Source organism: Falco biarmicus, chromosome 3 (genome assembly GCF_023638135.1).
Source record: "Falco biarmicus isolate bFalBia1 chromosome 3, bFalBia1.pri, whole genome shotgun sequence".
Classification (NCBI taxonomy): domain Eukaryota; kingdom Metazoa; phylum Chordata; class Aves; order Falconiformes; family Falconidae; genus Falco; species Falco biarmicus.
Window position 1 is genome coordinate 87,598,825 of NC_079290.1, and position 23,544 is coordinate 87,622,368.

Sequence of the window (23,544 nt, forward strand, 5' to 3'; positions counted from 1 at the left end):
AAATAGTACTGTTTCACAGCATTTTTTTGTCTTGGAAAAAAAGATAGGCTTTTGTCAATAAAGACAACCCTTTCTCAGTAAACATGAGGCTTTTGATTTTAAAAGTGACAAATAGTGTTTCTTAACTTAAAAACTATTAATTTCCACAAGTTGTTTTAGAAAATTAATAAAAACTACTGCTGCACTAACTGCTGTTACCAAAACAATTTTCACATCAGCTTCTGCCTGTGGCCATGCAGATATGGGTCATTTCACATACAGACTTGCCTTCCAGGCTGCAGCAGGTTAAGTATCTGATTTTTGGTTAGCCGTAAATTATCGCTAAAATAAAGGCACCACAGCCCTGCCGTTAACGCTGCCTGATGCAATGCCCAGACTCCTGCAATGTGGGAGTGCCAGCGTGCTGCCGAACTGTCCAAGCCAGGCTGACGTGGCATCTACTCCCCAAACATGGTCTCTCCTGCTTGAGAAAATGGCCCAAACCCCGCTAAGAGGGGAGGTGAAGCTGTTGCCTGCATCTCCTCGTTCCCTTCGCTGCACTGCCCATTGTAGTCCTTTGATCTCTGTAACTGGAGAATACTAATGGGAGCACTAGAATCTGAAGTGGCTTAAAGACATTTTCTTTATCGCTGGATTAGTGCTGGGAGGGCATGAAATCTGCCAGCGCTCCGCTCAGAGCAAGTCAAGAGCTTTCTGCTTCTCGCAAAGGTTGAGTATGCTGAGTGTAGCGGCCTGCCTCACTACAGCATGGCTAACTGCTTTTATGAATGGAGTTAAAAACAACAGATGCTGTGAAGCTGTTGCTAAGAACCTTTTTTTTTTTTTTTTTTTTCTGGTGTCCTGACTGCTCCAGCCAATGTAAGCCACAGAGCTCCCAAACACCACACAGCCCTGAAATCAAGGAAGTGGGCAGGAAAAGAAAAGCACAGGTTCCCTATCTGTTCTCTGCCTGTGTTTAGTTGAGCAGTTACACAATTCCAGATCTGTGATTATTCCTGGCAAGGTTTGTTCGTCTCATGGGAGACTTTTGGAATAACACGGTGCTTTTGTAGGGAGTGTCAACCACCAGGCGAACGTGCCTTCCAGATCTGTTGGTTTTTTTTTTTTTAAATAATAATGTAAGTAATTGTTTCTTTACAGTTTGGTCTTTGCCTTTTAATGACTCACATTTCTACCTTGTCAGCTTTCAGCACAGGCCCTGCCCTCCCTCCCAGTACTACAATCCTCCCAGATCTCACCCACTGTGCCAGGTCACCCAGGGTGAAATCATGAAAGATGAGAATCCATTTTGTCAGCGCCTTGTCCAGATGTTCTGCTTACGGGGGCTGCTTTTAGGGGGCTGTAGAAACTATGGGCACGGCTGTCAGCAGGCATAAAAAACGAGGTGCAAGCCTGCCTCTAATGCTTTCAAGTAGAGGTTTGTCTGTGGTTTATTATTTGGACAAATCCAGATGTATTTTCACAGAGACAGCAATAGACTCTGATCCCCAGCACTGCTTCTGTGCCAAGCGTCTCAGTCCTGTTCCAGCCTCCTGTGGTGCAAACATACTCTTTAAAATAAAGAGGGAGAAAGCTTAAACATTCATAAAACTAATTCTTTAGTTTTAATCTCAGTGAAATATGACTGCACCTTTTTAAAAAGTTTTTTTTGTGTGTGTAACTTTTCACTTTTCCTTCTTCTCTGAAAAATGTATTCAACTTGAGGCAGGGAGCAATTACAGAAAATTTCAGGCTGAATGGTTAAAGCACGGCCAACTTGTAAAGTAATTGGAAACATAGAAGGGAAAGTGTTTGGTAACATGGGATAAAAGATGCTATGTAAGTGGAGGATTCTTTTTTATTGCAAGCTCTCCTCTCTCCGATACTCTAATTGTGTTTTGCCTGATCCCTTGACAGTTCATTAATTTTTTGTCCAGTTGCAGACTGTTGAGTGCAGATAAATTTCAGGCTATTATGGGAACACCCTAGAAGTTTATATAGAAAGGAAACTCTCTGTTTCCTGTATCATCCTTCTGGGGATCTTGAAAGAGTTCACAAAAGCCACTTAAGCAAACTTTCTTTGCTGGATAACGGAAGGAAAGGAAACTGTGAACAAGCAAACAACACTCAATTCCATGAGACAAGAGATACTCATAGGTCATTAGAGAGAAAGTAAAGTCAATGAATGCAACACACACACACACACACACGCACACACACAGTACCTTGTACTTGGGAATTCTGCACCTGTGCACTATTTCTGATCTATAAAAAGGGACCTCATGCAAACCTCCAGTGAGACAGGTGGTGGAATATCTGTCCCTGCAATGCGTGAAAACTTTCTGAAGTTTTTTGCAATTCAAATACATCACGGGCTGAGTTGCAAATGGTCATGGATCAGCTGAACAGCTTCACTTTCTTCCCGTCATTAACAGTACAGTTGCCAGAGGTCTGCTGCAACCAGGTCTGTATCTTTTGTCATGTACAAATCAAAAGCATAGGTCTGAGTAGCTGTAAGTTTTGCTCGGTCTGGCTTCAAGTGCAGAATTCAGATGGAGCTCAGAGAGCTGAGGCAAAACACAGCATCAAGTGTGCAAATGCAGCCTCTGCCTCCAAGCCCTGGAAATATTGGGAACTCCAATTTCTAGGCTTGTCTCTGAATTTTACACTAGTTTTCTAAGGGTGTGAGGTTGGTTCAACAGTATGCCGCCTTTCCTAAACGTCTTGGCTTCAGCTGCATTTCAGAGGGAGATCAAAACCACAGAGTAGATGAAATGCTGCAAGTTTGTTAAAGTAAGTGCTTAAAGGAGGAGTTTTGCAAGTGGCTCACCTGGAATATGGATTTTGTGGTATTTCAGATGAGTAAATCCACATGGTAGAAAGACCTTGTATCTGCTTAAACCACAGGAAAACAGGTTGAAGTTTGCAGTTAACAGAAAGGCACAGACCTGTAAGAGAAGAAACGGTTTGGGGCAATACTTGGCTAGCAGTAAGCAAAGCAGGGCAGGGGGGAGTGGAGTAAAAGGGGAACAATACAGCAGCATCTCTCATTTCTGGGAAATGAAGCTCAAAACAAGCCAGAAGGGATGATATAAAATACATATCCACTATAAAAAACACTCGCCTTTCTCAGAAGATGAAGAGTTTGTGCAGCAGGGTAACTGATAATCAATATGAAAGGACCAGGCCATCTGGTAGGTCATTTCCAGGACTATCTATCAGGAGAAAACAATCTACGTTTCAACTTGGTTCAGTGCCCTGTACTCCCTGAACAATCCTCTGAACTTCCTCAGCCATGCTCCAACCACAGCCTCACCAAACCATACCGAGAGGTCATGGGGAACAGTGTTGCCTGTCAGGGTTCAGAAAAGAAACCCTAAAGGCAACATCATGGGTTTGCTGAGCACCTCAGAAGGCAGGTGAAAGAGAGAGTGAACTACGATGCCAGCAGCACCAGGCCTGCAGTTCAAGTCTGGTAGATGATCAGACTTTTTTTAGGTAGGGTTTGTAGAAATAGGACAAGGGGGAATGGATTTAACCAAAAGAGGATAGATTTAGATTAAACATTAGGAAGAAATTCTTTACTGTGAGGTTGGTGAGGCACTGGCACATGCTGCCCAGTGAAGCTGTGGATGCCCCATCCCTGAAAGTGTTCAAAGCCAGGCTGGATGGGGCTTTGAGCAACTGGTCTGGTGGCAGGTGTCCCTGCCCATGGCAGGGGGGTTGGAACTAGATGGTCTTTAAGGTCCCTTCCAACCTGAACCATTTGATTCTGTGATAAGAAAAAATGAGAGGTGGTTGGTGGCTGTTCTGTACTTGTATCATTGAAGGGAGGATTTCTGTCTCCAAGGGCACTGACTGAATTTTTGAAAGGCATTTAAGAAAATATCAATTGTGAAAACATTTTTTTTCTGGCAGATTCTGCAACATATGCTTCTGGTCTGACCAAAACCACTAACAAGGGGAAAAAAGAGTGAGGAAGATACATGAAACTTTTGCCAGATGGAAAAAAAAAATATTTTGTTCAAATTTGGAGTAATCCATTCAGGCCAATTCTTTTTTAATTGGGACCGGGGAGGGCCTTTTTTGGCAGAAATACAACTGATTACTTTACAGGAAAAATCTAAATGCCTCAAAAACATTTCTGCTGGTCTCTTCTCAAAGTTATCTTCAGGAACAGTGCTTCCCTGGGGAGCTTGTTAAACCTTCCAAATAACCTCATTGCTAGGAACTTTCTTTCCTCTCAGTTTTATTAACTTCTTTATCTTAAGCTATAACCTCTTGAGTCAGCTCTCAAGGTTGCGAATAATCTCTGTTCAAATCATCACCTTCGGAGCTTCTGTCGTCATTCTGTGCTCTGGCCCAGGTGAGCGCTAGGACATCCTTAGGGAGAGCATCTATCTGGACTCAGCATAAATCATAAATACATTGCCAGTCCAGAAAAATGGGTTGAAACCCATTCAAGGAGAAAGGATCTTTATTCTTATTCTGACATATTCAGAAAATAGTCCCTGCTGCATTTTATTCACTAATAATAGGAGAAGGGGGGGCGGGGGGGGGGGGGGGGGGGGGCGGGGGCGGAGCGGGGAGGGAGTGCGGCGGGAAAGGATGGGACCAAAAAAACAGTAATACAAAACTTCTGGTCCTACCAAAGCAGCCCTGGGTCTTTGAGGTACTTAAATTTGGAGCTTAGTTGCCAGGCTCTGTTTATAGATATGGAAAGAAGCTGCTGAACTGATAGGATTGCCCAAGTAAGAAGAGCAGCAGGAAAGCACATCTCTGTTACCTTCCTGATCTCACTGCTGTTGGCACAGTGTTCACACACAGCTCTACAAAAGAACAGTGACACCTCCAGGTCCCCCTCCAGCAGGTTGTGTTGTAGGCCGGGGAAGATCTGGAAAGTGTTTGAGGAAGATTATGAAGTTGCTTGAGAAAGAACTGGAAAGTGCAGCTGTTTCTATAGGGGTTGGAAGTGAGAACTGGAAGGTGACTTACCCTGGAAGAGACAACACGATGTGAAAGGGCCTGACCATTTTCTGCCAGCCTCTGCAAGCTGAAACAAGGTTTAGGACTGTCACATGAGTCAATGTGCATGGTTTATTCAACAGAAAAGTATTCAATTCTTTATGTAGGGTTTTCTACTAAACCAGCTAGGTGACCAGAGCATATACAATCCGCAGATGAAAAGGAAAGGGAAAGTTGCTCCTTCTGGGAGCAACTAGCTTTTAAATCATTATAGCTGCAAAGTAAAACAAGACTCTTAGAGCAGAAGTGTGCAGTATCCACACTGTGCTTCAGATAGCAGGACTTCCCCAAATCAAACATTGCCTGAAAATTGATGACCGGGGTGATATTCAGTTCTAGGAAAAGGGGAAATTGTTGAACACAACTGTTTTGAGTTAGGTCAAAAACTGTGAATTTGTCCGTTTTCACCCAACTTTTAGAGGGGGAAGCAACCAAAAGAACTCTAAAAAAATCTCAGTATTTTCTGCGGATTTTAATTTTCACTCCTATCAACTTTGGACTTTGGAAATGCACTTTATTTTTTCCTCAAAGTTTATAATTACTTAATTACTTTCTTATGAAACACTTCGGGGTCTGCAGTTGTTTGGTTGTGTTTGGAAATTCAAGTAATTAGAATAAAAAGCATTCACTCAATTCATTTGAGTTTTTCGGCCACAGCTACAACAGTCTTCTCAGGGTTATTCTTGAAACTTGGGTTGCTTAAGTCATTTAAATAGATTTCTATTTCAGAAACAAAAAGAGAGCCAACAATTTCACAATTAAAAGCTTGAGGGCTATAAAACTTGGCTTCACCTAAGACTCTTAACATTGTTTTTATTATCTTAATCACTAGGTTCTTTACATACTAATTTTCCATCCCATTGCCAAGCAGTGCCAATCCAACTTGCTTTTCCATCACCCAGGTGATTGTTACTCATGTTTTCACGAGTATGTAAAAAAAATCCTGAATATAGTCAGCACAACAGTGTCTATTTTTGCGACTGCTCATGGACCTCTGCTAACACTGAGTCATAGCTGCAAAAGTCACTAGCTTAGGTGTAGCTCCTTCTGAGTTGTTTCTTAGAATTTTCCAAAAATACAGAGAACACTGCTGGTTTTCCAGATGCAGTTTTGATGACACAAGGCTAAACAATTTGAAATCCTGTCTATGCCAGGACTCAGAATATTGCAAACACCAATCAGGTATGTGACCGATTAGGCAAGGCAAGAGATGAGATAAATCACAACATGTGGTTATAACAGGCCTTAGCAAAGCAAAGAGTAAAGCGAGTCCTTCAGGAAGGCTATAGAGGCTTCAGGTCCCACCTGGGTGATCAAAACAGACGTGCCAAATAACACGTGCATATCTGAATCCAGCTGTAACTAAAAGGCTGCAAAACAAGAAGGCAGCTTGAACAGGAATTAATGCTCAGTTACTAGAGGTCATGTTTGAGTGTCTAGCGCTACAGACTAAGTGTGCTGTGACTGGATAAAATATGATATTTTATTCTGCACTGGACTAGACTGACTGGTTATCATCTATAAATTAATCCATGAAATGTGTTGTTATGAGAAAGCACTAAGGAATCAAGATCTTACAGGTGAAACTTCAGTAAATTTGGCTTTCTGGCATGCTGCAGGAGCCTGTGCAGCCAGAAAACTAACTGGTCTTTTTTCTGTATTCACCAGTGTAAACTGGCAATAATACCGGCCAGCTTTCACCAGGGTAAGGCTAATGTGAATGAAGTAATTTGAAAATCATCTCAGAGTTAAACAGACTCCTGTACTTCGGGCTTTGGTTCAGGATTTTGCTTCTTTGCAAACCCAGTGTGATGAAAATCCATTTTTCAATTTGGCTTTGAGTAAAAATAGAGAGACCAAAGTACAAATATCCTTGTGTGGCAATGGAAACCACATAAACATCATAGTCATGGTTTAATATGAGGCAGCTCGGAAGGAAAACTGACTAAACTCAGCTCATTGCCCAAGCAGAGAGAAACAGAAAGAGTAAATAGCCTCAAAAAATGAGGGTTTGGTCTCTCCATTGCAAGGGAAGGAGTGACTGAACTGAACAAGCCCTGCAGGTCTCAAATGCTGTCTAGCAGCATTTTAACTGCTCTTGGCACTTAAATGAGGACTGAAGGCCACAGTTCTTGAAGGACTGTCAAGTCATCCTTGTCAACTATAAACTGCACTGGAGTTTAATTCCTCACAGTTTTATTGTGAAGATAATTATAGACCACATAAATTCAAGAGGCAGGATAATTTTTGCAGCTGTTAATACCACTTTTTAGCTGTGCAAACCAGGAAAATAATGATAGGGAACTCTCATTCTTCAAGGCATGAACTCCTGATGAGACCTCACAAGTGGCAGCGGCAGCGGCAGCAGCAGCAGCAGCAGCAAACGTATCTTACAGCCCTTATTAGGATCTTGCCAACATAACTGCTATTAGCTGGAGTCTCCATGATGAGACATTTATTTTCCATATGGGGATGGTGTGGGAAGGTACAGCTACTGCTTTTACACCAGGTTTCAGCCCAGGAGAAAAATAAATGGACCCTACACCTGCACCACCCTGTTTGCTTAGGACTGTTGACATTGCTCTAGGGTGACATGAACCAAATGGCTCCAGATGGGTAAACTCTGGGCACAAGACAGGGCAAAGGGCTAGGTCTCACTCTATACCTGCATGTCCTGTCTGAAGCCATTTGGCTCTCAAACTTCAAAGTCAGTTTTGGCTACCAGCCACAGGCAACCTAAATTGACCTGTGAATCTGCCTACCTGGGTTGCAGTCACAAACTCACATGCAGTATCCTGCTGTCTATAAAACCTTCTTGAGACTTGTTTGTGTCCAGACAAAGTATCTTTGGTTTGCTTGCTTCAAGTCTACAGCCCTCATCCATAGGCAGAAACCAGAAGAAACCCAATGCTTTTAGGGGAAAAAAGAAAGAAAAAAAAAAAAAAAAAAAGGAAAAAAAAAAGGCACCAAGGGACATGGGCCATTTTACACAACCATTAAAGTTCCAGCTTAATGACAGCATATGTTGGGGGAGGGTGGGAAGAAGGGTAAACAGCAGTTTCAAGCCCAGAGCACTGGTTTCCCATCAGATATCTCACCCTTTATGAGAGATACCCTGGGGAGAAGCTACAGGCCAAATGTGTAAAAGTTGAGTCTCATTTTTCACGTCCTCTTCACAAATGTCCTGGCTAGGAGACCTCACCTGGGCTTCTGGGTGCTCAGATTTGCCCAAAGTCCAGCCTCAGGCTTCCCAAACCCATGGCCGCTCCCAGTTAGGAGACACTTCTAAGAGTTGGCTGTGTCAAACATCATTAAGTCTGAAAGCAAGTCAAAACAATCCCATGGGCTTTTGTCCATCCAGATGAAGAATTACCTTTTTTTTATAAAGTCACAGCTTTCAAAGGATTTAGGAGCAGCAGCCCGTCTCATGAGGTTTGGATAATCTAGGAATCCCTGCGTTGCATGTAAAGCAGTTCACACTGGATCTGATTGTTGGCAAACAGTCAACTAAATCCATTATTGCATGATAATGCTCAAACATTTCATTAATTCCTAACCAGCTGTCCTCTGCTCCCTTACCCCTTTCATCATACAAACATTTCTTTAACTGTCTGAGGGAGGGGAGAGGGAGGATCAGACACAGCCTCGTAAAATTCCTTCACCCGCTTTGCCTGCGGCAAGTTATTTCTTTTGACACGCGTGTAAAATAATATTGGGGTTGTTGTTTGTTTGGCTTGGCTGGATGGTAAATTTTCATAACAATTTTGTAAGCCAAGTACCTGTGAAATGGAGTAGAGAGAACTCATGGCAGCTTGTTGATGATCCTGCCGTCTGGTTAATTAACATATCTCATTAAATAGGGAAGACCCCTTGCTCCAGCTTCTATGCCAAGACAGAGGGCAAGGCTTTCAGAGCAGGATATTGCTCTTCAGTGTTCAGAGGTCCTGTAGGTTTTTTTAATATTTTTTTTTTAAGTCCTTTGGTACTGCATGCCAAACAAATCAGTGGAAGCAAGGATAAGTGAGGGAGCAGTACCTTGGGGGTTTCTCCAACTACGTGACTCACAAAATGGAAGCATGCATAATAAGAGTCATAGAGAGATTTTAAGGTGACTTCGGGATGCTTTCTTTAGGGAAAGCTCTTGCTGAAGTGCCTCAACTGGCTACACATTGCCTAAGAACACACTGAGGAAAAGAACTCAAAACCACCACCCGGCTGAGAAGGAACCTGCTAAAGGTCGACTCTCACAAACATGGGGAAGCAGAGCGTGTCCCCAACCTCACCCTCAACCACAGTTTAGGAGCTTTTCTCCCAGTCCCACAAACATCAGTCCCTCTCCTGGGCAAACGTAGCACACGTCTGGACAGCACATCAGTCTCTCAACTGACACTCATTCCTCCCCTGCCAAGACTTGAGGATGCATTTATTTATTATGGATTAAATATTTGGAGTTGAGTAAGAACCTCAGAGGGAAAAGGTGGGTCTGCTTCCTTGGATTTTTTTCCCCCCACTCCCTCACTCTCATTATAAAAAAACAGATTTTTTAAACTAAACTGTTTGTTTTATGGAAAATTACTCTTTATGACTCTAGGCTCAGCTAGACAGTTAACAACACTCAAGTGAAAATAAAATGAGGAAATACAATGGAGAAATATCTGGACACGTCTGGACATGTCTGGACATTGCTGGAACAGGTCTAAAATGGCAGGGTGAGGTAAGGACCACACTTTGCCACAACAGCAGGCAACAAAAAGACACACAAAAAAAGAAGCAATTTTTTCCAGTTATTTTAAAGCAAGGTGTCAAACCATCAGGTACTCCAGGCTGCCACAGATCTATGGGTAAGAAGAAGCACATCTTAGAAGTTGTAACTACACCCACATTTTGAGATCCCTTCTCAGTGTTTTCAGTTCTGTTAGGGTCTCATATAATTTCCACTAAAGTCACTGAAGTCTTTTCTCTTACCACAAATCATTATTCTTCTCTACTACTGTAAATATAGGGTTTTTTTTTTTTCTTCTGTGGCAAAAAAAATAGTGTTTTACTAAGCCATACTACATACATTCACTTCTGATGTAGTGAGTGTCATTTTACTGTCAAGAGTAGGTGTTACACTGGGCTGTCGTCAGTATTGTAGCTTTATCATTTGGCTAATTAAAATAATTATTTTGCCACTTTTTTTTTTCTAAAAAAGCTAGCAATATTGTTAAAATATTTATAAACACCAGCAATATGTCATCAAACCCATCATTCTTTCAACAGACTTCGGGAATCATCATCAGAGAACGGTTGATTCAGTGAGTTATGTATGACCGCGGTCATGCATGCTTTTCAGTCGTTGGTCTAAATTAACCTAAAAATAAATACATATTGATAATAGCATTCCAGAAGAAAAGAATAATGATTTTTTTTTGTTTCTTTAGGGCTTGTAATTGCAGTATTTTTGTCAGACTCAAGATTCCTATTGCTTTTTAATAGTGCATAGATGTGTACAGTTCTTCCATTTTGCCTTCTGTGGTTTTCCTTTTTCTTGAGTCTGGTATGCTTTGTGGTTTATTTATTCATAAGCTGCAGAGAAAGAAGTTTACACTAAAAAAATTGTTTTGGAATATATACTTAATGGCATGTCAAGAAACAGAAAACAACTACACTTACGCAATGTAACGTGCATTTTTACATGCCACTCATACACTACTTTATGCATCCCCAGTTTATGTAAGTAGTGAAAATTAAGTATTACACTACCCTGCCCGTTGCAGTCAGCACAATTAAGGCTAGGAGATGGTAACTGAGAATAAAAAAAACCCCACACCTGTGCTGAAAGAACGTGTTCTTTTATGGCAAGTTTGCAGGGGGTGCTTACAATGTGGCAGGACTATGGCTTCAATCAGGACTGAAGTGTTTCGATTTCCTGAGGGTCCCTGCATGTTGTATATTGAACGTTGTGTATTGCGGGTGTGATGAATGTCAGACTAGACCCTTGTACAGAGCAGGTGACAGGCACTGGCCTGTCACACCCCATTAAAGCGCAGGGCTGGACATGTGGAGAGGAGGCTCCCAGGCTTTGGCGGGCACAGAGCTGATGGAAGGGAAGCACGATGGGACTCTGCGTGTGGCCAAGCCTGAGGAAAAGGTGTTATTTTTCCTCAGGATGCAGGAAAACGTCAACAATTTTGGGCCGACATGTTTGCAGTATCTCAGGTAGGGAAGGGCGTCCACCCCTGCTCTTTCGCAGTTGTTAGTTTGGAGCTGTACTTGGCACAACTTTTTTGGACAGGGGAGAGCGGCTCCGCGCCATGTCCCCACCGAGTTTCTGTGGAAAACGCTGGCTGGCTCGGCGGGAGCAGATCAGGTGGCAGCCTCCAACCGCCCTCAGGTTGCTCGCGGCTCCCTCTCCGGCCAGGAATCCCCCTTCGGCCCCGGGAGAGGTGCCAGCGGGCTCGGCCGCGCGTCCCCCGGCAGCGGGAACGGCCGCTACACCTGACCCGGCCCCGGCAGCCGCCCGCTGCCCTCCCGGCTCCCCTCAGGTGGGAGGGCCGCCCGCGACCCCCGCCCCTGGGCGGATGCCAAGGCGCCCCCGTAGCCCGCCTGCCCGTCACCATAGCAACGCCCCCCGCCCGACCGCCGCCGCCCCCCCGGGCCACGCCCCCTACTGCATATTCATGTACCCCGGCGCGGGAAGGGGGCGGGGGTGGGGAGGGGGCGGAAGCGGAAGCGGGAGACGGTTTCCGAGGAGCCCGGTATAAAGCGGCCGCTGGTACCCCGTATCGCCTGCCGCGCTCGTGCCGCCGTGAGTGACCTCACCCCTCCCTTCTTCCCCCCCTCCCCCACCCTCCCCGCCGGCCGCCGCGGCCACCTCCCGGCACCGCCGCCTCCCCCGCTGCACGGAGCAGGTCCCGGGTGCAGGGGGAGACCCGGGGGCAGGTAAGTGGGTCTGGGGGCGGCTGGGCCTTGGAGGGGTGGCGGCTGAGCTGTGGGGGGTACCTGGAGTGAGGAGGGGGAGTGTGAAGGTAAGGAGAGGTTGGGAAGCAATGGGGTGAGGGACGGCTGAGAAGCTTTTGGGTGAAGGAGTTGGGGCTGGAGAGGGGAGAAAGGGGTGAGGGAGGTGTGAGGCTGCAGAGGGGGAAGGGGGTAAGGAGTGAGGTGAGGGAGACATGGGGCTGCAGAGGTGGCAGTTGGAAAGAGTTGAGCTCTGTGGTGAGGGATTGGGCTAAAGGAAATGTGGGGCTGCAGATGTTGGAAAGGGTTGAGGAATGAATGGTAGGGTGAGTAAGGCTGGGTTGGAGAGGCTTGTCTGGGATAGTGAGTCCTACTGAGTTGAAAATGGGGTGAGAAGGAGGTGGTTGAGTGCCCCTTTGGGACTGTGTTGGGTGTTGAGTGTGCTGCAAGAGGACTTGACCGAGGGGCCAAAGATGGAAATTAGTGTAGCTCTTCAAACTATTAAACTTCACTAGTTTTCCATTTGAATAATTCTACACTTAATCTGTAACTTGATTGCAATATGTTGTCATAAAACAGTTGAGTCTCACCTCTCATAGTCTGATGGTGGGAAGGTACTGGGGGAAGAAATTACTTGGCACATAAGTGTTGCACAAAGGCTGCAGTTTTCCTTAAAATCATGTTATTGGTAACTTGCAACTCCAAGATGCCCTAATTTAGCATCTTTATCAGGTGTAGAAACTGTGTTTGACCTTGAAAAATACTTTCCCTGTGGGGCAGCTTTCTGTTGTTGAGATTGGCCTCCAGTGTTCTCTATGTATAGAGGAAAAGGAGGGGAAGAAACAATCTAGCCAAGGCTCTGACTTGGCATGGGGTGCGGTGAGTGAATCAATGTTGCTAGAGCTTGGCTAATGCAGTGAATTACAAATGGAAAAGGATAGGAAAGATATTGCAGGATGTTGGACAGAGGAGGTGATTTTTCCTTAAGGAAAGGAGAGATGTTACAAGAAGTGGGCCTTCAGGGATAGGCAGCACTAGGTGCAGAGCACAGATAACTGCAACATTATGAGGACTAAGAGGAAATTGCACTGTTACAGCCGTATCCTTACTGCTCTGTAAAAACTGCTCCAGTGTGATCTGCGTCATGTTCCACTGCTTTAATCAGACTGTACTACTAAAATATTTAAGGAAATATGGCTTGAAGGCACTTGAGCTCAAAGAGTGAGCTGGTGAATACTTTGTTTCCCTCTAGAAGTCAGGATTTTTTGTCAGTGTCTGGCAGAAGTGGTTGCTGGTGCAGTTGCATAGATGTAGCTTATATATGCCCTCTTCCCCCACAACAGTATTGCAAAAGAGAAGGTTTTCCTTGCTTGGTTTGTTTAATGATTATACTGGATTGATGAAATGTTCAACAGGCCTAATTTTTCCCTTCCTAAATAAGGAAAGGGATTTCAGACAAGAGATTAAGGTACTTACTTGACACTATGGCTACAAATGCTTCCAGAAGTACTTTTAGCTTTTCAGACTTACAGTGAACACTCAGTAAGCTCCTGAAACTGCATTCAGTAGTCTGAGACATCCACAAACATCTACCAGTTCCTGTGTCTGTCAAAGGTGGTGGCAGCTGCTGTCTTAGAAGTGAGAGCTTCAATCCTGTATTAATGAGATTAAATTGGATATTTAAAGAAGTTTTCATGACAAAACAATTTCCGTGTTGTAAGGGATGGGATCAGTGGAACAACTTTTATTTTAGTTAGCTATTTGTAATATCAGAGGCCAGTTTACATGGGTTGGCTCATGCCTCTGAGCAAGTAAATGGTAGCAGTTCTTGCACTCAATTATGTGTGACTGAGGCATCTTCAGTAAAATTGAAAACATATGGTTCTATAGATAACCCTCCTGTGTAATGCATGTTAACTCCTACAGGAACCTGCTGCTCTGGGAGTTTGCTGAGAAAGCAATGAACAGTATCTGCTGATGGGATCTTCTTGTTTGGATGCTGTGGGGATGGCTTGCAATCAAAAGTAATCCTCTCCCTCAAAGCTGAAATGTATTTTAGCAATTCAGTCTGGTTTAAAAACACTTGTATTATACTGCCTTAAGCAGACAAGGGAGGGTGTCCTTCATTAGTGGCGAGAAGGTTGTTACAAGAACAACTGATGTAGATGATTTTGTTGCTCCTTCTGTCATGTAACTTCAAAATTAATGAAGTACAACTCTGTTCATGTGTCTTTTCTGTGGGGCAACACCAGGGGTGTATTTGTGGCTTCCAATGAAGTATGGTGTAACTGACTGATGCTGCTTGTGTGTCTATGTGTGACCTTCATTTTTTCACACTGAAGTAAATCTGTAGCCTATTTGAGGAGCTTTCTGAACTAACTCCCTTTATTCTGTGTGGAAATACAGGCTCTGAGGAGCTTAGGGAAAGCAGGCTGAATTTGGACCCATCTCACATGGCTGTGACCTCAGAGGTTAATTACCTTTAAACTCGCTCCACTCCTGGATTCACTGACAACTAGAAAGTTAAGTCTTGGTAATTTAGTATCGGTCTGCTTGTATACTAAGGCTGGAATGTATGGGCTTTGTCTGTATAAACTAGTTTTAAATGGATCATTTCTAAAAGCTATGAGAATACTAAATGTTGGGTGGTACCTGCAGAGTATTTCAACAGTGAAACAGCATCTAATGTTTGGAAAAACCTTAAAGTCAAAACGTGTTGCCAACTGAGTAGCTTAGACTTTGATAGGCATCTTATAAATTCCTAGGTAGGAAGTTGATGACTGAAATGGCTTACTAATTGCTAGATAATGCTTGCAGTTGTGAACAGTTCTGTATAACACTTCTGTACTTTCAGCAGACTTAAGCCATAAACAGTTCTTTTGCACAGTAGCATTTGATCTTGTCTAGTTTAATCTGTAAACTCTGCCTGTGATGTGCTGCTGTTGGTCTTAGTTGAATGCCTTATGACTTAAAGCCTCACTTCCTAGAGTAGGTAGCCAGTTTCACCCACAGTATGTGGGCACATCTACATGTATGTTAAGGCAGAAATGGTGAAATCCTTTCACGTCACCCATCACAAAGCTGCAGCTGGCACTTCTTTTTGAGCTTAACTAGGAGTCTGTACCTTTGCTGTTACTCCTAACAGCAGAAGCCACCCTAAAACACTTGCATCAAATGATCAAGCAGTGTGTATGAGCAACAGCACAAGTGCAGTGGTGTTATGCTTGAGATAAAAACAAACTCCACTTACACCTCAAACTGATTTTTAATGTGATGGTTAGTGTAAAAGCATGTAGAACAGAGGCAAAGCTACTTGGGTTGAAACGGGGCTTTCCAGTTGATCTGCCAGGAGAGCTGCTGTGGAAGCAATGAGGCTGTTATGATGGAGGGGGAAGCTTTAGCAGCTTGCGCAATGACTGGTAACATGAAAAAATGTTTGTGCTGCATTTTACTTCTGCAAGCTACTCCCATAACCTTTACCTGTAATAATATTTGCAAGATCCCAGGCTGTGAGCTATTTCAGTTATAGGCATAAGTCATCAAAACTACACTGACAATGGTGTAGTCTTATGTGCAGTTCTGTCTGAGAAGGCTTAATTGATAACTATTCTGTTGGAGCTCCTGGTCCTTCAGCTTGCAGCACATTGTCAGCCTTACTAAACAGCTTTCACTTAACGGTGTGATTAACTTGGGGAATAGAGAGTGCAGGGTTGTCATTTGGGTTAATACACCAGTGCTAAACTGATAGAGGTGTTTGAAACTACTTTTTCTAAGCAGAGCATTCCTTCTGCTTGGTAACTGCTTTAACAAGTCCAATAAACTTTTTAGCAGAGTTGTGCATTTAGGTTGCCATACAGAAGCAGAAGATACAAATCATTCTGGCAAATCTAGTTGCCAGAAAGTTGAAGCAGAATGCTTGCTGTCAGAATGATTGACACCATGTGTGCAGCCTGACAGATAGCTGGTGTTTCAGTTTGAAAGTTGCCTTCCAGACGGGAGCTCCTGAACAGCCCAGAAACCAAGCCTGGGGGTAGACACTCTTAAGCTGTGGGGCTCTGGGCTGTGAACTAAAGGTTTTACATGCTTTTGGTAAGCTGCTGCTGGTCAGGTGACTGTTTTACAGTCAGCAGCTTATCAGTTACCCACACATCTTGCATTTGGGTTACAGCCCTGCTTGGAGTAACCACCCAAAACTTCCACTAGTAAAGGATATTATGTGCTCCAGCTGGGACTGAGGGTCTCTTGAATCCAAGCACTGAATAATACTGCTAGCCTGAATACACTGGTTATTCTGTTATGCTTCTGTATCACAGTTCACTCCTCCAAGTGGAATAAGATACTCTGCATGAAAAAGAGCTGAGTTCATGCTATTAAATCTAGACCTGTGATAGAGTTGCTGGTCTCAAGTTAAAAGCTGAACTTTAGGCATCTCGGCACTGGTTCCAGAGCACTGCAATGTTTGAGGCATTGAGTGGTTTGTGTACTGTGAACTGCCATCTTAGGGAAACTGGCACACAGTAGCTTAACTAAAGCCCCTTACAGCACTTGTTGGAAATAACAGCACTAAAGTCATTTACACTGCAACTGGCATACTGCGTTATAACAACTTGGGAGAAGCAGCCAGGTTTTCTCATCAAACTTACTCTTGGCAAGTGACTCTGGCGAGCATCAGGACACAAGGCTTTCATTGGGTAATGATTTAGTTTGGCTTAGGAGCTGCTTCTGCTCTTGGTTTGCCTCTTGCTGGCATGTAGTCTGCTTGAACATAAATCTCAGTATATAGGTGATGGGAAGTTAGTCTCTGCAACATGGACAACTAATAAAACACTTAAAACCCAGTTAGGGCTGGGGAAGATGTGCTTTCTAGGACTCCCATCTATGAAGGGTATAGGCTATTAAACTAGTCTCTTTAGCTTTAGGACACCTAGCTGGCTTGACACTTCAGGCTTGACTAGAAGTCTCTTTTGCAGTGTTTTATGAAGACTGATTGCTATGGGGTGGCCTGAGGTGCTCTGGGAATGGATTGAGACCTACTTCCTTTACAAGACTAAAATTGTCAGTTAATAGCTGCTACTCATGTAGCAAGATGTAAAAGGGTAGGAGGTAAACAAAACTTCACTGTAAGGAATAGACTGAAGATGCTTTTAAAGATCATGGTGCATAAACAGCAGCAGGAAAGCATTACTCCTGAACTGTTTTGCTAAACTGTCTGAGGTGGGTTTTATCAGCATTCTGGGGAGAGCAAGATTGGTGCTTTTAGAGCAGAGAGAGAACCTAGTTTCCTCATCTTGTTTTAAATGAGAGCTCTAATGTTTTTGTAACTGAAATTGAAACCAGTGTTATGCTGACCCTGCATATTTTCTATCCTTTGCTGGCTGGCCTGGACTACTTCTGCATGCAGTATAGTTCATTTATTTTGGAGACTTGAAAACAAGCCATTATCACCCTTTGGTGCCAGATAAATAAATGATCTAACTGGGGGCTGACCCCAGAGCACTCTTTTTATAAAAGCACAACTGTATGTAACACTTACCATCTTCATTCTGTCCATGAATATATGATCAGTCTTCCTGGACCATGTCCAGAAATCAGTGGCTTAACCCAACAAATGGTGACTACATAACTGTTGGATTTCTGTGCCACTTAATTTCCTATCGTCACTTACACACAGCAGTCTTCCAGAATACATTTAATCTGAGTGCTGTTAAACCTACAACTTGCTTATCAATCATATGGGAGTACAAATAGGAGGAACAGGAATCAACTGGTAGAATAGTCTCAGTGCTGGATCTTTCTTCCAGGTAGTGAGCTTCAGGGTTGGTGTTTGTTTTTGTTTTGCAGGGTGTGGTGGAGAAGGCATGCATACAGGGCAAGAATACTCCTCCCATTTTACAAAGGGACTATATGAGCAAGTATGCTGGCCTGTGCAGTCTGGCTCTGGGTACTCCCAGAGGAGAGATTTTACAGTCTGAACTATTGCTCCTTAGAGTAGTGTGGCTGGCCAGCCAACTCCCAGGAGTTCAAAAAATAACCCAAAACAAATGCACAGCTTGCTTTAACACTAACACATCTAGTGTGCATGTCCTGTTTTCTGTCTGAAATATATCTGGGGGAATCAGCTTGTGATGTAGGTTTGTTCTTGTCCTTTTTCTTGGCTCTTCTGCTTCTGACTTTGGTGTGGAGAGGGAAAAGGTTTACACTTCTTGGTGCAGGAGTTATCATGATTGTTTCCAACATCATAGCACTCCTGTGGCTCCATCTGCCATTCACATCAGTTGTCATAGCCTGAAAGTCAAAACATCTAGCTCTTTTCATGGTCTGAAGAGTGATGAGATGGTTATCTGTACCCTTCATGTTCCTACTGTTACTGCTGGCCTTAGAGTTGGAGCTTTTTCTGCTGCTTTGCTTTCATATCACCTATCCAATTTGTTGTCTTCCAGGTATGGTCTGTTCAGAACTCTCAATATGCAGCTGTGCAGCAGTGAGTCGCTCAGTCTCCTGGAGAAATGGCATTGAACCAGATAAGATGTGTCCTCTTCCAAGTGGTCATTCTGGGATAGTTTGTGTGACAATTCAGGATGCCATTTGAAAATAAGTTTTTTGACCCTTTAGTATAGTGGGATCTTTGTATGCATATGAGCTGAGCTGGACATCCAAGTAGAATATATCTACTGTGGCCTTTCAGCTGTGTAGTAGCTCCCAGTTAAGCTGTATGTAGAAGCATTTGGATGCCTATCCAGTGAACCTTGTGCTAGCATCTTCCATTGATACCTGTTCATGTACTGGACTTGATATTAAGTTGTTGGTAATTCTGCTCGTTAGGAACAGTAGGATATACTTGTGGGCAAGTAAGTCAGTGGTGTGATGACTTAAGATAGAGCTTTACTACTTTGTGTTAGGGTATTCTTAGCCTTTTCATGGCTAGAGCTAAGTAATACTGTTTTGTCTATGTAAAAACCTAGTATCTCAGGGATGTTCAGTATAAATCTGACCCTGTACTCCTTAAACAGATTTCTTTGTATTTTCCTACCTCTGCATAAGTTACTTCATGGAAAGGTACACTTGACACAACCCCAGTACTCAACAACTACAAACTACTAAACATACAGTTCATTAGACTACAAACTTTCAGCTTATTCCAGTAGCCCAACACTGTGTGGTATTTCCCTGAGCTGCACTTCGTAGCTTTCTCTTCTTTAACTATGCTCCTAAATGAATGCTCTTTCCAAGAGATTGGTTCCAGTTCTGTGTTAAAGCTGGTTACTGAATAACTGGCTGTAATTAATGCCTAAATTTATCACTGGTACAATAATAGCTACACTGTTCCCTTAACTTCAGCCTCTTTCAGAAGCTTTTGCTCAACAGACTTGCTGTCTTGTGGTAGGTATTTCTAAAGATCTCACTTACAGGATCCTTCAATGAACTTGATGACAAGTTGTCTTCATTGTGGATCATTACAACCTCATTCTGCCTCCTCAGAATGTAGTAATTGATGTGTCCCTGCCACCCTTCACTGATCTCTGAGGTTTTAGGGACTTTCCCACTGACAAAGCAGTAGACTGGGAGGTGGCCCATGGTCAAACATCCCTACTAGAGAAAGCTTTAAGTCCCTACATAGCAATTACTGTATTAAGACTGAATATATACACTATAGTTTACAAAAGAAATTCTTTAAGTAGGGAATAAGATTTCAACAGTACATGCAGAAATTGCTGCAGGACAAATGATTTGGAGATCTTGCCTCTAGGAGGTGGGCTAAGAGCTGCTGCAGTTCTGTGCTTTGAGTATTCCTGGTAAAATTGCTTTGTACTTGGAAAAAAAAAAGCGTGAACTAGAGACATAATCTAGAAGAGATGTTGGTAATAGTTCCCTAAGCTTTAATACTAAGGGTATATTGTCGAAGGGCAGAGTCTAATGTTAATGTGTTCAAATACTTCAGGTCAGTATTATAACATCACCGTACAATGTACTGTCAATCTTGCATCTGAATTAGTGTGGTGAGGGTGGAAGCAGTGTGTAAATGAAAGCAATACTCTATCTCCAGTAGCAGCATTCAGTTCATTCATATTGCATCTACCTGTAACTTGGAAAATGAGTGGAAGCCTGCAAGTGACAGCTATTAAATGAGAATGTGGTCCTTATTTTTGCTTCAGTGACTGTCCAGCATCCCTTCAAATTCTTACGTGGCGTGGTTATCTTAATGCCATTATAATGCTTCATTTTCTTGCTCAGTAATGGTATTAATTAGTAGGAATTAAGCAATTTTTAATAGCCTGGATAATAGTGGTATCTTTTCAAATAACAGTTAAGAATATGGGCCAATTCTTGGCTTTCACTGAAGAAACTTTGAAAATACTGGGTTAGACTGAGAGCAAACCAGGAAGCCAAGGCTGGAAACTTTTTGACTCTATTGTATCTGATAAAGCAAGCAAGACCCAGAACTTTGCTTCATGAATTTGTTGGCCTCACAGGGCAAACGGTAGCTCTAAGTTCTTAGTGAGCAGCTAAGACTAAAGCTATGTAAGCTTGTTTGGGGTTTTTTTGCATCTGAAAGGGTTTAGGCTTGTAATAGTGCTGTCACACTTGCAGAAAAGAATGAAAATATAGAAGGCTTACATGACTGAATACATCTTCAATTGTTTATATCTGGGCTTGTAGTTTCATGTTAGATCTGCATTATCCAGACCAAGTAGGCTAGGCAAGACTTAAACTCCAGATTGTGCAGGGAAAACCTGAAAGGCTGGGTAGCTTTTCTCCTCAGGTGTGCAGTTTCACTTACAGTGTATGTGGGGAGGATGTATCCAAAGTGACAGACAAGTCTCACTGTTCACAATCTAGTGGGATTTGGAGTATGGCTTTAGTGTGACTGCCAATGCTTCTGAAATCAGCTTAATTGCAGCAAATGGTAGTCACACCTGCTTCTCATGGAAGGAACTGTTTAATAGAAAGCATGTGAGAAGGCCCTGGTTTATTTTCTGCCCAGCAAAGAAATCTGGGATCAGGCCACTTGGGATCCTACCCAGATGACTGGTTATGTTACCCCATGTGTCTCCTGAAGTAAACTGGAGTCTCTTTTGATTGCACTAGTTTCTTCAGTAGGAATTAACATTTTCTACTGAACCTGGGAAACTTGTGTCTATGCTAATTTCAGTCCCATGCTTTGAAGGCTAATAACACTTTATTTGCAGAGTTCTGTTTTCCATGCCAGTGAAAGTTTAAGCCTGGTAGAAGTGTATTGTTACAGGACAAGTATTCTTTCATTGGGGAAAATACAGGATATAGTTACATACTTTATATTCATCCTGTTTCTCCAGACTTCATGATGTTGAGTAGTGAGCAAGGGCATACTAAATCCTTAAAGGACAGTGAGCTGAGAAAGTTGTCCTAGCCAGAACTTTTGGTTATCTGTAGTCAATGCAAACTGCAGTGTGTATAAGTAGGAAGATGTTTGCAGGCAGCATTTGAATTCTTTTCCTGCAGAATTTTTTCCCTAGGAAATTTGTTATCCCCTAAGCTCACTGCAACTTGATTGAGAACCAGAATGCAAGCTAAGGGTAGTAATGTGTCCTGTCATAGCTCTTTTAATGTGGAATTGTAACTTAGAAATTAAAGTCTCATTTGAATTAAAAATAAGTTTAAAACAGAATGGAAGTGACCTTTCAAACTATAGCTGTTTTACTATATAGTGATCTGTACTTTTCCAGACAAGTTCTGCTTCATTCATTTTGCAGAAATATTTTTTTAGAGGAAATATGTTGAACTTAGAAATATGCTACTGGAAGAACAAAAACTTAAAGGTCTTAAAGGATAATAAATGCATTTCACTTAAAGATAACAAGAATGTGGTGCCCCTGTTCTGTCTATTTAATCTTGACTGCTACATAAAGCAACATTAAGATACTTCAAGTCTGTTTAGGCTCTTAAAACATAAAACATTTAAGTATGTTATGCTTAACTGCTCATTGCTTTAATCAAATCTTATTCCTTCAAAAAATCTGGCAGGTGATCATTCGAACAGTAAACATGTTAGTTTATTGCATAAGCTGGTACTGTAATTGGAAAAGTAAAATGACTAAGCACAGTGTTTTCAGTAAAGCTGCCAAACTAAAATACAGCCTGGAGGGGCAAGCTACACTTTTCATTAAAATAAGCTTTAACAACCATGAAACTTTCACCCTAATGTTTTCCTTGCTCTAAGATGTTAAATACCTCCATGTGCTGACCAGTAACTTGCATCAACTTTAAGGTGTTTGTTAGTTAAATACTAAATGTACTTTCTGGTTCTTGTAGCTTGTGAACAAGATAGTTTGCTGCTTCAGCTTTCTGTGTTATCACTGAAGGAGTACAACTGCACATGCAGCATCTATAAATGTGTCTTTGTGGAACCTGGTAGCTAGGCAACTGGATGTGTGATCACCATTGAAGATGCAAGAATTGCAAGGAGCAACCTCAGCTTGTGGAGCCATGTGAAAGTTATCAATGAGTGTGGCAAGGAAGGAGTGAACCTGATTTTTGTCTTATGATGGATAATAACACTTCTGATACTGATACCATGTAGAGACTATGCTATAATCCTGGTTACAACTTGGGCCCATCATTACTTCTCTTGATGGAGATCACTTCATGTTGTCCTTCAACAGTTTTTAAATTTGAAACCTACTGTCAAGCCTTTGTTTAAATAGAATAATCTCATGCCGTTCAGTCTTGTAGTTTTGTCTTTGGGCTCTTGTCCTTTCCATTACTTCCTCCTCCAGCTTTTTCTAGTTGGCTCAGTCTGTTTACACACAGCATGCTTTGCTCACTGAAGTGTTAAGTTTGAATGTTGTGCTTGGTGAGGAATTGTTAGTCCTGTGAGGTGATCATCACTGCTGATGTAACACTAGGACAAAAGTAAGGGTATCTGCTCTCAACAGGATACTGACATGGGTTCTGCTTCTCTGCTATAACCCACAGGCCTTCCTGAAAAATGTGTAATACATTCTCTGCAGGAGCAGTGTTTGAATAAATATTTGGGTTTTTTATGTCAAACTGTCTTTTGCAGTCCTTACAGATCTTTGTTCAGTAAGCTGCAGTGCATGAGTTGATGATATTTCTGGACCAACACTAGAAAGCTCCTGAAACCCTACTCAGAAATACTATTTTGGAGTCAGTTACTCCTTATAGTAAAAGTTGTGGAAGCTGTTGTAATGTTCTAAGTCAATCTGAGTGTCCTACTCACTTCTGTGGTGGTTTCCTCTAAGGTTGCCAGAGCCTTAATATAGGGATGCATGGCACCTACTAATGCTTATTAATAAAAGACCTGTGAAGTCCTGCATAACTGCTGATTTTCTTTTTAAAGCCCTTGTGTTTAGGTAGGATTTGTCCTGGAAGACTTCTTGAGTGACCAAATTTAGGCAATTCCAGTTGTCTAGAATATATTCTAAAAGTCTCTAACTGAAACCAGAGAAGGTCTATAAGCCATCCAATATGCCAAAGGGCTTGCAACAGGCTTTTTAGAAATAGTAAGCAAAAGTGACATCACCCCACAGTCTGACCTGGGTAACTCTGCCACTCAAAGCCTCCTTCACTTGATATTTTTGGTTTGTCTGCTCTTAACAGCCA

General features: G+C 42.6%; 1 protein-coding gene across 6 annotated transcripts in view; it reads left to right on the top strand.

The window, feature by feature from the left end:
• The window catches only part of SLC45A4 (solute carrier family 45 member 4), a 90,281-nt gene that overhangs the window by 10,546 nt on the left and 56,191 nt on the right, over positions 1-23,544 (top strand). For 2 of the 6 annotated variants that reach the window (XM_056333029.1, XM_056333034.1), the window contains exon 1: positions 11,801-11,928. The exons of 1 other annotated variant lie outside the window; for it this stretch is intronic. The gene's annotated coding sequence lies outside the window, so the exon portion shown is untranslated. 3 more of the 6 variants (XM_056333032.1, XM_056333033.1, XM_056333031.1) reach the window with 3 other exon arrangements.